General features: G+C 41.9%; 2 pseudogenes; one reads left to right on the top strand and one right to left on the bottom strand.

The window, feature by feature from the left end:
- Positions 1-9,633: 9,633 nt before the first annotated feature.
- On the bottom strand, positions 9,634-11,155 carry LOC134756955 (glucoside xylosyltransferase 1-like; annotated as a pseudogene).
- Positions 11,156-12,283: 1,128 nt separating this feature from the next.
- On the top strand, positions 12,284-13,040 carry LOC134757046 (calponin-2-like; annotated as a pseudogene).
- Positions 13,041-13,960: the final 920 nt, after the last annotated feature.

The raw sequence follows: 13,960 nt of genomic DNA, 5'->3' as shown, positions 1-13,960 counted from the left end.
TCCACGTGGATTAATTAAACAAGTTGATTCTTCCTCTGTCCTCAGAGGTGGGCATTTGACCCAGAACTAGCCAATTAGCATGCAGCATTCCACTGGTTCAGTGATGGGCATGTGACCCAATCAGAACCAATCAGAACTAATCCCAAGACCTCCCCCTAAGCTTGTTCCTCATCTCAGAGACAGAGAGAGAGATGGAGAGAGAGAGGGAGAGAGAGAGAGAGTGTGTGTGTGTGTGTTTGTGTGAAGGGATGTTGGCGGACGGGGACAAGTTTTATGTGGGCCCATGTTAGAAAGATTGGGAGGGAAGAAAATAATGAGCATGATCATTTCCTTAAAATCATGAAGAATGGGTGTTTTAAAGAGACAAATATGCAGATCAAGGCCTGTGTTCTTTCTCCTCGCCAAACCGGCTTCAGACCTGTGTGGAATTTAGGCAATGGTGCGCTTCCAGTGGCAACAATAGGAAATTTAGTGTTAGCAGGTGCACTTTCCTTCATTGATAAAAATCCTTTGGAATTAGGTAATTCAAAATTACCTTGAGATGTAACTTTGAATTTAGAAAGATAGAATTGAAAGAAAAAGTGATGGATAATTTCTGGTGAAATGAATGGGCCTATGAAATATGTATTTCTCTTCCCATCTTGCATCAACTCATTTGGTATTTCAGTTTGTGTAATAGTTAAAACTCCTGGCAGAGCAGAGGCAGTAATTGCAAACAGCTGTAAAGTATTACTCATCTTGCTGATCAAAATGACTTCCCACTAAATAAACCATGAAAAAAGCTTTTCCACCCACAGAGAAGTGAAGTGTAAATGATATACAGACTCTACCATGAAGAGATCAACAGATTGCATTTTCCTATAACTATGGTTTTCTATAGCTACAGTTACTTTCAAAAATGGCTTATAAACTCAGCTAGTTCAGGAAAAAGAACTTGAATAATAACATTAAGATGGCAGTGGGGATCCTGGGAAGTGTTTGAAGTTACAAAGCTTTTGGAGAGCCATCTTGGTTCCCTTCTTAGGCTTTCCAATGGATGAAAACAACTTGCAATGTGGTCTTATTCTTGCTTATTTTGGATATCACTCCAGGTCTCTTGCCCTTCTTATCTGAGAACCATTAGCTGGACATCCATGTCTTGGTCTTTCTATCATGGTTTTGAAGGGTGATGGACCCATGGTGGTGGTAGCGTCAATATGTTGATGCTACTGCCATGGGCAGCTGACTGTGAGCTTCAGGTCATGATAAAAGAATAATCTGGTGCTGGAGTCACAGAGCTGACCTCTGATGTCACTCCAGGTACTTGCCCACACTACATTGCCAGCTCCTTGTGATTCTTCTAAACTAGGAAATTCACTGGACAGTATTCACCAAAAACCAATAAAAATTTCTCTTCGCACTCAGACGTAAATCTCTCTCCTCTACCTATCTCCTTTCCCTAAATCAGGACTCATCTATAAATTGATGCTAAGCCTATCATTTAAGTCTTACTGCTTTTTTCATTTTTAGTTGAAATGTAATTGTACATATTTATGGGATACAGAGTGACATTTCAATATATGTGTACAATATATGTATTTCTATATATGTAATGATCAAATCAGGGGAACTAACGTATCCATCACATCAAACACTTATCATTTCTTTGTGTTGTAAACATTCAAAATACTCTTTCTTAGCTTTTTCAAAATATCCAATACATTACTGCTAACCATATTTACCCTACAGTGCTGTAGACACTAGAACTCATTCCTCCTATCTAGCTGTAAGTTCGTATTTGTTAACCAACCTCTCCCTGTCCTCTCCTCCCTGTTGCTTTCCCCAGCCTGTAATAACCAGAATTCTACTCTCCACTTCCATGAACTCAGTTTGTTTTTTTTTTAGCTCCCACATATGAGTGAGAATGTTAAAGATTTACAATTCTGTACCTAGCTTATTTCACTTCACATAGTCTTCCAGGCTCACCCATGTTTCAGCCAAGGACAGGATTTCATTATTTTTATGGCTAAATAGTACTCCACTATGAATATATACTACATTTTAAATCTATTTATCTGTTTTTGGACATTTAGGTTAATTCTAATCTTGGCTACCATGAATAGTGCTGCTATAAACATGAGGGTGCTGGTATCTCCTAAATATGCTGATTTCCTTTCCTGTAGATAAATGCGCCATAGTCGGAGTGCTGGAAAAAAAATTCTTTTTCTTTAAACCTGATCATGTCTGTCCTCATAAATGCATGTTACACCCATCTCTCACCATCAATGCCACCCCACCCCGAGCAGTTGTTCACTCTTCTCTTCCCTCGTTCTCTGCACACCGTGTGCCTCCATACCCCAGCCTCAGGCCTTTCTATACCATTTCCTATTTGGGGCACATAGTTTTTATTCAGCTTTCATGCTGTCCTTTGAGAATCTACAGTGTGGTTTGGATATGGCACTTTTTATCAGGATGTCACATCAGAGTTGATAAATTCAAAGTAATATCGTTCCTTTTCCTGCCAAAGTCAGCTCCTCCTTTCCACTGCACTTTCCTGCCAGTGGTACCACTCTTTCTACTGTTGTGTAGGGAGAACACAGGTCACCTCCCTAGCATGAAATGTGCAGGTGCTCAATAAAGATTTGTTGAATACATGAATGAATGTTCTTAGAGGACACCCTTGTACCTGGATTGGTCATTACATAGGTGTAAGTTTTATTCTCTAAAAGGGGTGAGATTTTATGCTAAGATTGTAGGCAACCCTCAGGGCAGACTCTGGATGCATATTACAGAACTGCTGAACTTGTGGAATGTGCATATTTATACTGAAAATATTTAATGCCATATGTGTAAGACTTTTGCCAACTGGAATCTGAACATCAACAACTTTGAAGGGCTTATTCTACCTTCTCAGCACAAAAATACTTTTTATGAATGCACATATTTATGTGCAAAAGTATAGAAAATTGACTTTAAAATATACAACAAATTCATTTTAGCAATTGGCCCTGGGGACCTAGAAGGAGAATGAGATTAGGGTGATAGGGGTGGAATATTAGCTAATAATGCTTTATGTTATTGAAAATAATTACTGAAAACCAATACAATAAAATATTAACATGTTAATTTAGTATAGTGCTTACATTCTTCTTTACATGTTTTAATATCTTTACAATTCCTTTTTTTGCTTTTGTTAAGGAAGTCACAGTTTAATTGGCAGTATATCTATAATGGTACATGAAATAATGTCTGATTTCTAAACATTAACATCCTACATTAGATGAAATACATTAACCATTAAGCTTTGATATTACACTATAAAATTAATTGAAGAAAGCCACCCCTCTTTCTTTCTTTTTTTTATGGTTATTATGTGCCCCATATGATGTGCAGGAGTTTTTTTTTTCTAGGCTTTGATTGTTTTAAATAAAATCAGAATTTCTTAAAGTTCAGTTAACACTCAGCTGTGAACCCTAAGGTACTGGGGTCTTTTTCAATGGGAGATCTTTAAGCATTATTCCAAACTATTCTATGCTAATTGATCTACTGATAATTTATAATTTATTATTAAATGCATTCAATTTCTTAAAAAGAAAAAGCAAAGAAACAAAGGGAAACATTTATTACAATTTAAATAAAGGAATTAGCAGTTGAAAACAAGAAAACCTATTCTGAGCATCCATACTTCTTGGCAACCAAAACAATCAATGAAATCAATGCATTGGGTTAAACAGTTCCCAGTTTTCCACTGTGTTACCTGGAGAAAAAAAACCCTGTATCATAGGGTTAAACTTTGGGAAGGATTTTCCATAAGAATCTTAATATAAAGGTTCTTGAATGACATAATGTACAAGGTCTTTGATAGCAATGCGCCCCACAGTGCAAAGATGTTTTACTAGTCCTGTTGGTGTCTCAAATTGGCTCTCGGTAAGTAATCTGGACATACTGTGAAATTATAATTCTGTGTAGACAATTCAACTTAAGGGGTTAGAGTGATGCAATCCAAATAGATGGCTTTCTTCTGATCTGGCTTAACAGAAATCTTGAAAAATCTGGGAGTAAATGTTTAATATATCCTCAGTTCTCAACCACTCTTCTTCCCTGACAGACAACATCACAGGCAGGACATCCTCCCAAGGGTACCCACAATATTATGTACAGTTCCCACACAAGAAAGCACATCATAGTCTTAGTGAGAATGATGTTCTCGTAAGGTCAGTTATACTCAGAGTGCATAGTTGTCCAAGTGTGAGTATGAAACCAAGTTATTCGCAAGTACCACTACTCTGATCATTAGTAATAACAATCCACTTGTGACATAGCTTTTCTTTGCTGAAACAAAATACAGTTTTGACATCATGGTCAAAACATTGGTCTTAGGCCAATGCTCTCTACTATCTATTGTTGTTGCCAAGCCTTTGAGAAGTGTTTTACGTGGGGCAAAAGTCCCTTCCTGTCTCTTTGGTCAAAGCAAAGGAGGAGTACAGATGACTGAGAGAGTGATCACGCTGCTGTGCCCACCTATGAGGTAGACCTTGTTCCTGGATTGGGAGATGTTTTATGCTGAGGGTGCAGTAGAAAGAGCACACAGCTAGCAGTAAAGAGAGGTGATCTTGACTGCAGCTCTGCCTCTGACTTCCTGAGTAACCTCAGACTAGTCATGCAGTGCCTGCTCCCACATTTCTTTTTGTAAGCTGCAAGGATTGAATCAGACAATAGCCTCTAAGTTTCTTCTGAACTCTCATACTCAGGGATGCCAATGATGAGCTACATAGTTTGTAGGGCCCAGTGAAAAATGAAAAGTACAGGGCTCCTTGTTCAAAAATTAAGCATTTCAAGATGCAACAGCAGAGCATTGTAAACCATGTGCACAATGCTTCTGAGACCAGGGCTCTCTGCAACTGCCCAGTTATAGCCCTTGAAGATAGGATGGTGTCAGCTTCCTATTACGAAGCTGATTTGTCACTCAGGGCTCAGAAGTTGGATCTTCCAGGCTGAAAGTGGGAGGAGAACACATGCTGTGCTAGTCACAGCCAGAGATAACACAAAGACGGCTTAACAAGGCCCAAGCACAACACACATTGTTATAAAGAAGAGAAGAGGGTCACCTAGTGACTCAACACAAAAATGATCCTCTGTCCACATCTCCTCTCCAGGTTTCAGTCATGGTAAGGACTGTCCCAGGTTTCAGAGCCTTCAAAGAAGATCTTAACTCTGAAACCTGTGCAAAGTCTGGGGATAGCAGGTTGTGTACCACCTCACTCTCCTGTCTCTTTCTCTCTGAATACACATCTTTTATCAGGAAGCCCAGCAGAACACAGTCAAGAAGCAGATAGGTGACTGCTATTCCCCTCTTGCTGAAAATGCAGCCACTTGGAGTCAGCTTGATGGCAGTGGTGGCTCAGGCCTTGAACACGTGAGAATAGACTATGTTGTCAAGATGCTGATGAACCACACTTCTGCCTGACTTGGTGCATTGTCTCAGGTCTCCACACTCACAATGGATGCTCATAATCCTACACACAATCCCCAGATGTCAATGAGGATCATTGGCCAGCCATACCTCAGTGCCTGGGGGGTAGTAGGGTTATCCATTAAGGCCCCACCTTCCACCTCACAAATATTTCTGATCAGAGGGATGAGCTTGGGTAATTTTGGGATGCGTGACAGGATGGTGTCAGCAGACTGGCCAAATCCACATTCAGTATTTCCCATCATGAGGTCTTTGGTGTCAGGTGACATTAAAGAATGAGAGTGGTGAAGAAACACCTCTAGTGAACCACTTTCCAATAGGCTGAGAATGCAGCTTTCAAATCACTTCCATTACTTGGCATAAAGAAACTGGAAAGCTAAGTGAAAGAGAGAACACACGGCTGAAGGTCAGAGGACTTGAGATCCTGCTCTCAATTCCCACTTACAGACTGAATGACCAAAGGTAAGTCATTTGTGCTCCTGTATTTCTGCTTTCCTATTGAAAAATGGCAACAAACTACTTCCTTCATGGGGACCCTATGACCAGAAAATGAGGCAACCTATAAAACACACATATAAATACAAAATCACTGCTGAGTGTGGTGGCTCATGCCTGTAATCCCAGCACATTAGGAGGCTGAAGCGAGTGGATCACCTGAGGTCAAGAATTTGAGACCAGCCTGACCAACATGATGAAACCCCGTCTCTACTAAAAACACAAAAAATTAGCTGGGCATGGTGGTGGATGCCTGTAAACTCAGGTGTCTTTTTCTTTTCCAAGTCTCTCATTCCACCTAACGAGAAACACCCACAGGTGTGGAGGGGCAACCCACCCCTTCAGATTTCTAGCCTGAAAAATGGAGGAACAATGTCTGTCATATAAAGTTGCTGTAAAGATAAAACCAGCTAAGAAATGTATAATACTCAACAGTGCCTGACACAAAATAAACACCCAATTAATGGTAGCAGCAAGAAAAGAGCTCTCTTCAACCAACATCTTACCTTCAGAAATTGGTTAAGAAGAAATGAGTGCTTGGGAACCTTCCTGTTAGAGCTGGGAACACAAATATCCCCAAGATATGACGCAACTGGGAAATGAGGCACCAGAGTCAGCAGGTCTCAGGACTCGAGAACATATCATAGATCTGGGGCCAAGGGGACCTCCCAATACCCCAGTCCTGAATTAGCCAGATGTGCCTTTCAGTCCTTGGCTGAGCTGGACTGAGGCCTCCTCCAAAGGGAGAAATTAATGTGCATCCTGAAGAGAGCTGACTCTGAAAGAGAGAGAAACCCACAGAGGCTGAGTTTCACCGGCACTACTTCCAAGCACATTCCTCAGGTAAGTCATTTCTCTTCCCAAGGGGAGGACTGAATGAGTTTATGGTGAGAGGCTGAAAGCTTTTCTCCTTTATTTTCCCTCATGGGAGAGGAGTGGAAGTGCTATGTTCTCTGTGGGAACCTGCAGACTATGGACGTTTCCCCCAACAGTTGGCATTGACTGATTTATCTGCATGTCTCTCTATCCACATCTTCTATATGAAGAATCTAAGTGGGAAGAGCCTCCAAAGTAATCTGATAGTACCAAAGCACTATTCTAGTTTTGTATAATTTTGAAGTCTCTTCTTTAAATTTTTTTTGCAGACTCCATCCCAGACACAGCATACCAGAGTCTCCAAAGGGCTAAGCTCAGGAATCTATTCTGAAGCTCCCAACAGGAGTCTTATATAGCCAGGCAGGAAATGATCATATTTGGGGACCATTAGAAATAATCTAATGCATATCCTCTGAACTTCAAATTTTTAGTATTCTCATTTTCTGCTCAGTAAGCTCAATTTCAATGCAGTTCACAGTTTCTCATATCCACCGTGGCATTCTGCCAAGGAACTACAACTTGTATTCTCTAAACCCAACTGTTCTAAGAATGCTGGGCTGCTTATCAACTTCTAATGTACCTTGCTTAAAATTTCCTCTCTCAATGTGTCCCTGACGGAACTGCAGAAGACAGAACAACTGTACTAGCCATCTCTTTCTGAATATCCCATGTCTCCACAGAGGCCACGGTGTCTTCACATAGCTAACTGCAACGATTTTCGCAGGTGATATTTTCCCTTCATGATTTTCCATTTTCTACTTGAGCATTAAAATATCAGGAAGAAAAAGAAGATATAACCATATAGCAGTTGGTAAAATAAGATATCTGCTCCAGCACAGTCCATACTAAGTATTCAGAATTTACAGTTATATTAGATAACTATAAATTAGATAACTATTAACATAGTTATATTAGATAAGTAATATTTTCTCATCTTCAAGAACTAAAAAATTAACTGTTTTAAGTGATATTCAAAAAAGAAAGATACATCAACCCAATTAAAACCACATTTTCTATAGCTGGATGTAACAATCTTAATCCAAATCATTCACCAAAGTTGTTTAACATTCTTTTTTTTTTTAATTATACTTTAAGTTTTAGGGTACATGTGCAAAATGTGCAGGTTAGTTACATATGTATACATGTGCCATGCTGGTGTGCTGCACCCATTAACTCGTCATTTAGCATTAGGTATATCTCCTAATGCCATCCCTCCCCCCTCCCCCCATCCCACAATAGTCCCCAGAGTGTGATGTTCCCCTTCCTGTGTCCATGTGTTCTCATTGTTCAATTCCCATCTATGAGTGAGAACATGCGGTGTTTGGTTTTTTGTCCTTGTGATAGTTTACTGAGAATGATGATTTCCAATTTCATACATGTCCCTACAAAGGACATGAACTCATCATTTTTTACGGCTGCATACTATTCCATGGTGTATATGTGCCACATTTTCTTAATCCAGTCTATCATTGTTGGACATTTGGCTTGGTTCCAAGTCTTTGCTATTGTGAATAGTGTCGCAATAAACATACCTGTGCATGTGTCTTTATAGCAGCATGATTTATAGTCCTTTGGGTATATACCCAGTAATGGGATGGCTGGGTCAAATGGTATTTCTAGTTCTAGATCCCTGAGGAATCACCACACTGACTTTCACAATGGTTGAACTAGTTTACAGTCCCACCAACAGTGTAAAAGTGTTCCTATTTCTCCACATCCTCTCCAGCACCTGTTGTTTCCTGACTTTTTAATGATCACCATTCTGACTGGTGTGAGATGGTATCTCATTGTTGTTTTGATTTGCATTTCTCTGATGGCCAGTGATGTTGAGCATTTTTTCATGTGTCTTTTGGCTGCATAAATGTCTTCTTTTGAGAAGTGTCTGTTCATATCCTTTGCCCACTTTTTGATGGGGTTGTTTGTTTTTTTCTTGTAAATTTGTTTGAGTTCATTGTTAACTTTCTTAAAGTAAGGCTCTAGACATTTGCTTCTTTACAAGTATCTTGCAAAGCCATTATGAGGTAGAAGAAAAGTTTAAATGCACCACATTTTTCTACTCCATCGTAACTAAAATTACTACTCACAGGATATGTATAGCTTCTGAATTTTGGTCCATCACATTCTCCACCATCAAATGAGTATACTCTTAAGGTTCTCACTTTATCATCAGCATAATATATTTTGCTTCCAGAATGCCCAGTAAAGCTGAAATTTTTCACTTAAAGTGATAAAATAATTCCCCAAATATCTACTTAACAATCTTAGATCTGAGTTTTGGCAAGACAGTTTAATGCATACACAGTGAAAACACTACATTTCTCACTCTCTCTCACCCATGAACAGATTAAAACCCCAAAGTTTTCACTATATTTCCTCTTTCTTATACAGCTCAATTTTTAACATGCAGCTTACTTATAATCTAAAAACAATTTTAAACATGATTGTCATAAAAATATTTTAAAACAGAGATGACATGTATAAAGGCAGACATAGATCATCCATGGTTACATCCGTTACATTTCTTTAGAAATAGAACTGTTTCTTCTCCTGTAAACAAACTTTTTTTTCACACATTTAAAGCGAGGTCAGCGCTGACATAAAATTATCGCTCTACTCACAGCCTTGTCTAGAGCCTTACTTTAAGAAAGTTAAAGTTTGCACTGTGCTTGAGATACATTTTCTTCATCTTCACAGCCCCAGCACTCTTACTTGAGAGTATGAGTCAACAGAAGTTTGCAAGCTAAAACCATTCAATAATATTTTCATGAATACTGGAATGGTAGTAAGTAACATTACAAAACATCAGAGGCCAAAAATGTTTCTTTGTTGGAGCCCAAGATTTTAATTTATTCTTCATTACCTGAAAATACTGCTCATTTCACCTCTTTAGGAAAAAAAATATTCTGGAGATTAATAATTCCTTCATTAATGCTTCACCCAAGACGATTCCTTCACACTTATCCTCCAATGCTCTGTTGTTTTCATCCATTTGATGTAGCAGGCAACAAGAATCACCTTTCCTTTGGTGATCTGGCATAATGATCTCTTATGCTTTTTGCCAGTTGTTTGACAAATATTTTGTAAATTTTTCCACGGTATGTATGCACTGTTTTTTGTAGTTCCAGTTCTAAAGATTTTATTAGGGAATGAACGTTGTCATCTTAAAAAAAAACAATTTCTCAGTGCTTCATAAACAGCTCTAAGTGCTGGTTGCTTATCATCATGGTAAACACCTCTGTTCCCTGAAGAATCAAGATTCCTTCTTCTGCTTCTTGGCAACTGCTTCCATATAGACAATGATCTGGATGATAATTCCATTGACACGGAAAGGCAAAAAGACTTTCTGGATTATGAAAAAACATGATATCCAACAAATCTTGATTGCCCATGTAATGTTTAGTTTGTATTCTTTAAGCCATGTCATAAGTATATCTCCTCATTGTAGTCACACAGTTTGTCATATCATTCTTGAAATACTTCCTTCTCATTCGAGTCATATTCGTCAACATAACTCCAGGGTTTACTCCAGTTTTTCCACAGTATGGTTGCCTAGCAAAGCGACTATACCATCTTATTTGAGGTTCCTTGTGTTCTGAGGCCACTGGAGCAATTTATGTGGAATTAAATTTCTTTAGTAAAGAACAAATATGATCAACTGGTCGTAAAAAAGGCTATTAGTGTGGGAGTCAACTTCTTTCAGGAATAACGGCAAGAACAATCTCTGCGGACCACATGGTTTAAAGAGTTTTTCCATGCTGCTGCATTCTCACTTGGAAAGGTTATGGGGTATATTGTATAATTAAATATTTTCAGAAATGACCCCTGTCACGTCTTCCTTTAAAGCTATGATGTAGCTGATCTTCAGCAAAAACCTGGAATTGAAGAGCTTTGATCCTGAAAAATGATAGCTGAGTTCAACGTGGTCATAGTTTCTTCCAGTCTTTCATCACAGGCAAGTACAGCTAGATGCATTTTCTCAACAGGCTGTATTTTCAGACTACACCTGTCCCACCCACCAGGATGCACAGCAGGACCAGCGCTGCCCGCGCCTCTCAGGGCACCGCATCCGCCTCCTGCCAGCCAGGAAGCCACTGAGGCCTGCTGCTTCCTGCCACCACCGCCTGCTGCTTCCTCCAGGGACATGGGGAGCTGGCTGAAGGCGTAAAGGAGCGAGCAGAAGCCGCAGGCCAGACACAGCGCCACCACGTGCGGGTAGCGCCGCATCGCCCCAGCCGTGTTCCTTGGTCTCCGTCTCCGCCGCGCCCGCCTGGTGAACTGGAGCACAGGGACCATAGTTCTGGAAATTTATCCTTTTTCTCTCCATGGATTCAGCAGCAGTGTCTAAAAGAAAAAAATTCATCAATCAATCATTTATGTATATTTTAATATAAAGATAAAACACTGCGAACCAGTGGAGCTGGATAGAAAGTAATTCAATTTTACAGAACACATCTGTTTTTCAGGCTCTTTTATTAAATATAAAAGAGCCATATATATTTCTGTGGAATTCCCCCTTTTACTTAAGAATTCATTATCAGCGAATTAGTTTAAGGAGGCTGTTTTGTTAGAGGCTGTGGTTGCATTCAAAAATTAGAATAGGAACAATGACTTGTAAAAATTCAACATTTTATTTTATTTTTGAGATGGAGTCTCGCTCTGTCGCCCAGGCTGTAGTGCAGTGGCGCGATCTCGGCTCACTGCAACCTCAGCCTCCCGGGTTTAAGGAATTCTCTGCTTCAGCCTCCTGAATAGCTGAGATTACAGGCGCATGCCACCAAGCCCAGCTAATTTTTTTGTATTTTTAGTAGAGACGAAGTTTCACCACCTTGGCCAGGCTGGTCTTGAGCTCCTGACCTCGTGATCAGCCCACCTCCGCCTTCAAAAGTGCTGGGATTATAGGCGTGAGCCGCCGCGCCCGGCCGGAAGTTCTTTCTTCTTAAAAGGATTATAAATGTAATTCCCACTGGCATGACACTTTTACTAATATAGGTTGACTTTTTGCTTCAAATAACCCATTCGTACATCTAAATTAATTTTGCTCAGTATGTGTGTGTGCATGTGTGTGTGTGGATGTGTGTGTGTGTGTGGATGTGTGGATGTAAATCACAGTAAAGGGTAAAGGGAAGGTGGAAAAAAGGGAGATGGTCTAACATTTTTCACACATTTTTTAAATACACAAAAGATATGTAGTAAAAACAATGGTGTGGTGAAAACAAAATCTTGCAAACTGGAAAAAAGACAGTCCCCGGTCCCGTCTGGTCCCGTCCCGCCGTGGGGCCAGCCAGCTGTAAGCTCCACGCAGTTCAACAAGGGCCCCTCCTACAGGCTCTTGGCGGACGTCCAGAACCGGCTCCTGTCCAAATATGACTCCCAGAAGGAGGTAGAGCTCCGCAGCTGGATCTAGGGACTCACTGGCCTCTCCATCGGCCCGACTTCCAGAAGGGCCTGAAGGACGGGATTATCTTATGCACACTCATGAACAAACTGCAGCCGGGCTCAGTCCCCAAAATCAACCGCTTCAGTGTAGAACTCGTACCAGCTAGAAAGCCTCTCCAACCTCCTCAAGGCCATGGTCAGCTACAGCATGAACCCCGTGGACCTATTTGAGACCAACGACCTGTTTGAGAGTGGGAACGTGAGGCAGGTGCAGGTGTCTCTTCTCGCCCTGGCAGGGAAGGCCAAGACTAAGGGGCTGCAGAGCGAGGTGGACATCGGTGAGGAGTACTCAGAGAAGCAGGAGAGGAACTTCGACGATGCCACCATGAAGGCTGGCCAGTGCGTCATCGGGCTGCAGATTACCAACAAACGCACCAGCCAGTCAGGCACGACTGTGTACGGCAGAGCACGAGGAGGCATCTCTGCGACCCCAAGAACAACATCCTGCCCCCCATGGACCACTCGACCATCAGCCTCCAGATGGGTACAAGCAAGTGCGCCAGCCAGGTGGGCATGGCGGCTCCCGGGACCCGGTGGCACATCTACGACACGAAGCTGGGAATCACAAGTATGACAACTCTTCCATGACCCTGAAGATGGGCTACACGCTGGGCGCCAACCAGAGCAGCCAGGTCTTCAGCCTGGGCCGACAGATATACGACCCCAAGTACTGCCTGGGAGCACAGTGGCCCAAGGGGCTCCCTCAGGTGCCGGCGACTGCCCGGGGCCAGCGGAGACCCCTGAATATCTTCCTTACTACCAAGAGGAGACCAGCTACTGAGGCTCCCAGCACGCTCTCTCCCTACATGGTCTCCCCGTCTGGATGTTTGGGTTTTTCTGTGTTTTCATCTTTTTTTTTTTTTAACCTGTTCAGTGCTGCCAGTCAATGGAGCGTCTGTGAGTAGCAGCGTGGGATCAGGCAGCAGGGTATTTTTTTCCCGTTGCTTTCGTTCCTTTGCAGGACTGAGCCACCGGGCTGTGGGGGAAGGGATCAAGGCCGTATCCCGATGCGTGTAGGGTGAGGGTCCCCGCTGGCGCGTCCAGGCTGTGGGCCTAGCTGTGCTGGGGAGACGAGACCTGGGCATGGAGGGAACCGGTCCCCGAAGGTTTCCCGTTGCCTCACCTTTTCCCCCTTTTGTCAGCCTATCAGTTTGTGGTTTCTGTACCCGCAAAAGTTTCAAGAAGTATTAACAAAAGAAAAAAAATTTTTTCCCCCAGGAAGGGGGCAGGGACAGTGGGTGCTGGGAAATCAGTCCCTTGGGACAGGGGGCCAGGCCAGGATGCTAAAATATCTCAGGCTCCTGAGTGGCTGGATTTCCCTAGGACCCTCAGACCAACAGACCTCAGACCCTCAGACCTACGCTGGGGCCCGGTGAGGAAACAGGCCCATACAAGGTAGTGGAATTCTCCGCTGTTAGTGATAAGCCTGACCCCTCTCCATACTAGTCCCCTTAACCCCGTGGCCCTCAGTAGGGTTTTTTTGTTTGTTTTTGTTTTTGTTTTTTTGAGATGGAGTCTCACTTTGTCTCTCAGGCTGAAGCACAGTGGAGTAATCTCGCCTCACTGCACCAGCCTCCCATGCTCAAGTGATCCTCCTGCCTCAGCCTCCAGAGTAGCCAGGACTACAGGCCTGTGCCACCACGCCTAGCTAATTTTTTGTATTTTTAGTAGAAATGGGATTTCACCATGTTGGCCAGGTTG

Source organism: Gorilla gorilla, chromosome 14 (genome assembly GCF_029281585.2).
Source record: "Gorilla gorilla gorilla isolate KB3781 chromosome 14, NHGRI_mGorGor1-v2.1_pri, whole genome shotgun sequence".
Taxonomy (NCBI): domain Eukaryota; kingdom Metazoa; phylum Chordata; class Mammalia; order Primates; family Hominidae; genus Gorilla; species Gorilla gorilla.
The sequence above is the reverse complement of the archived record's forward strand: the minus strand, read 5'-3'. Positions and strand labels throughout refer to the sequence as shown.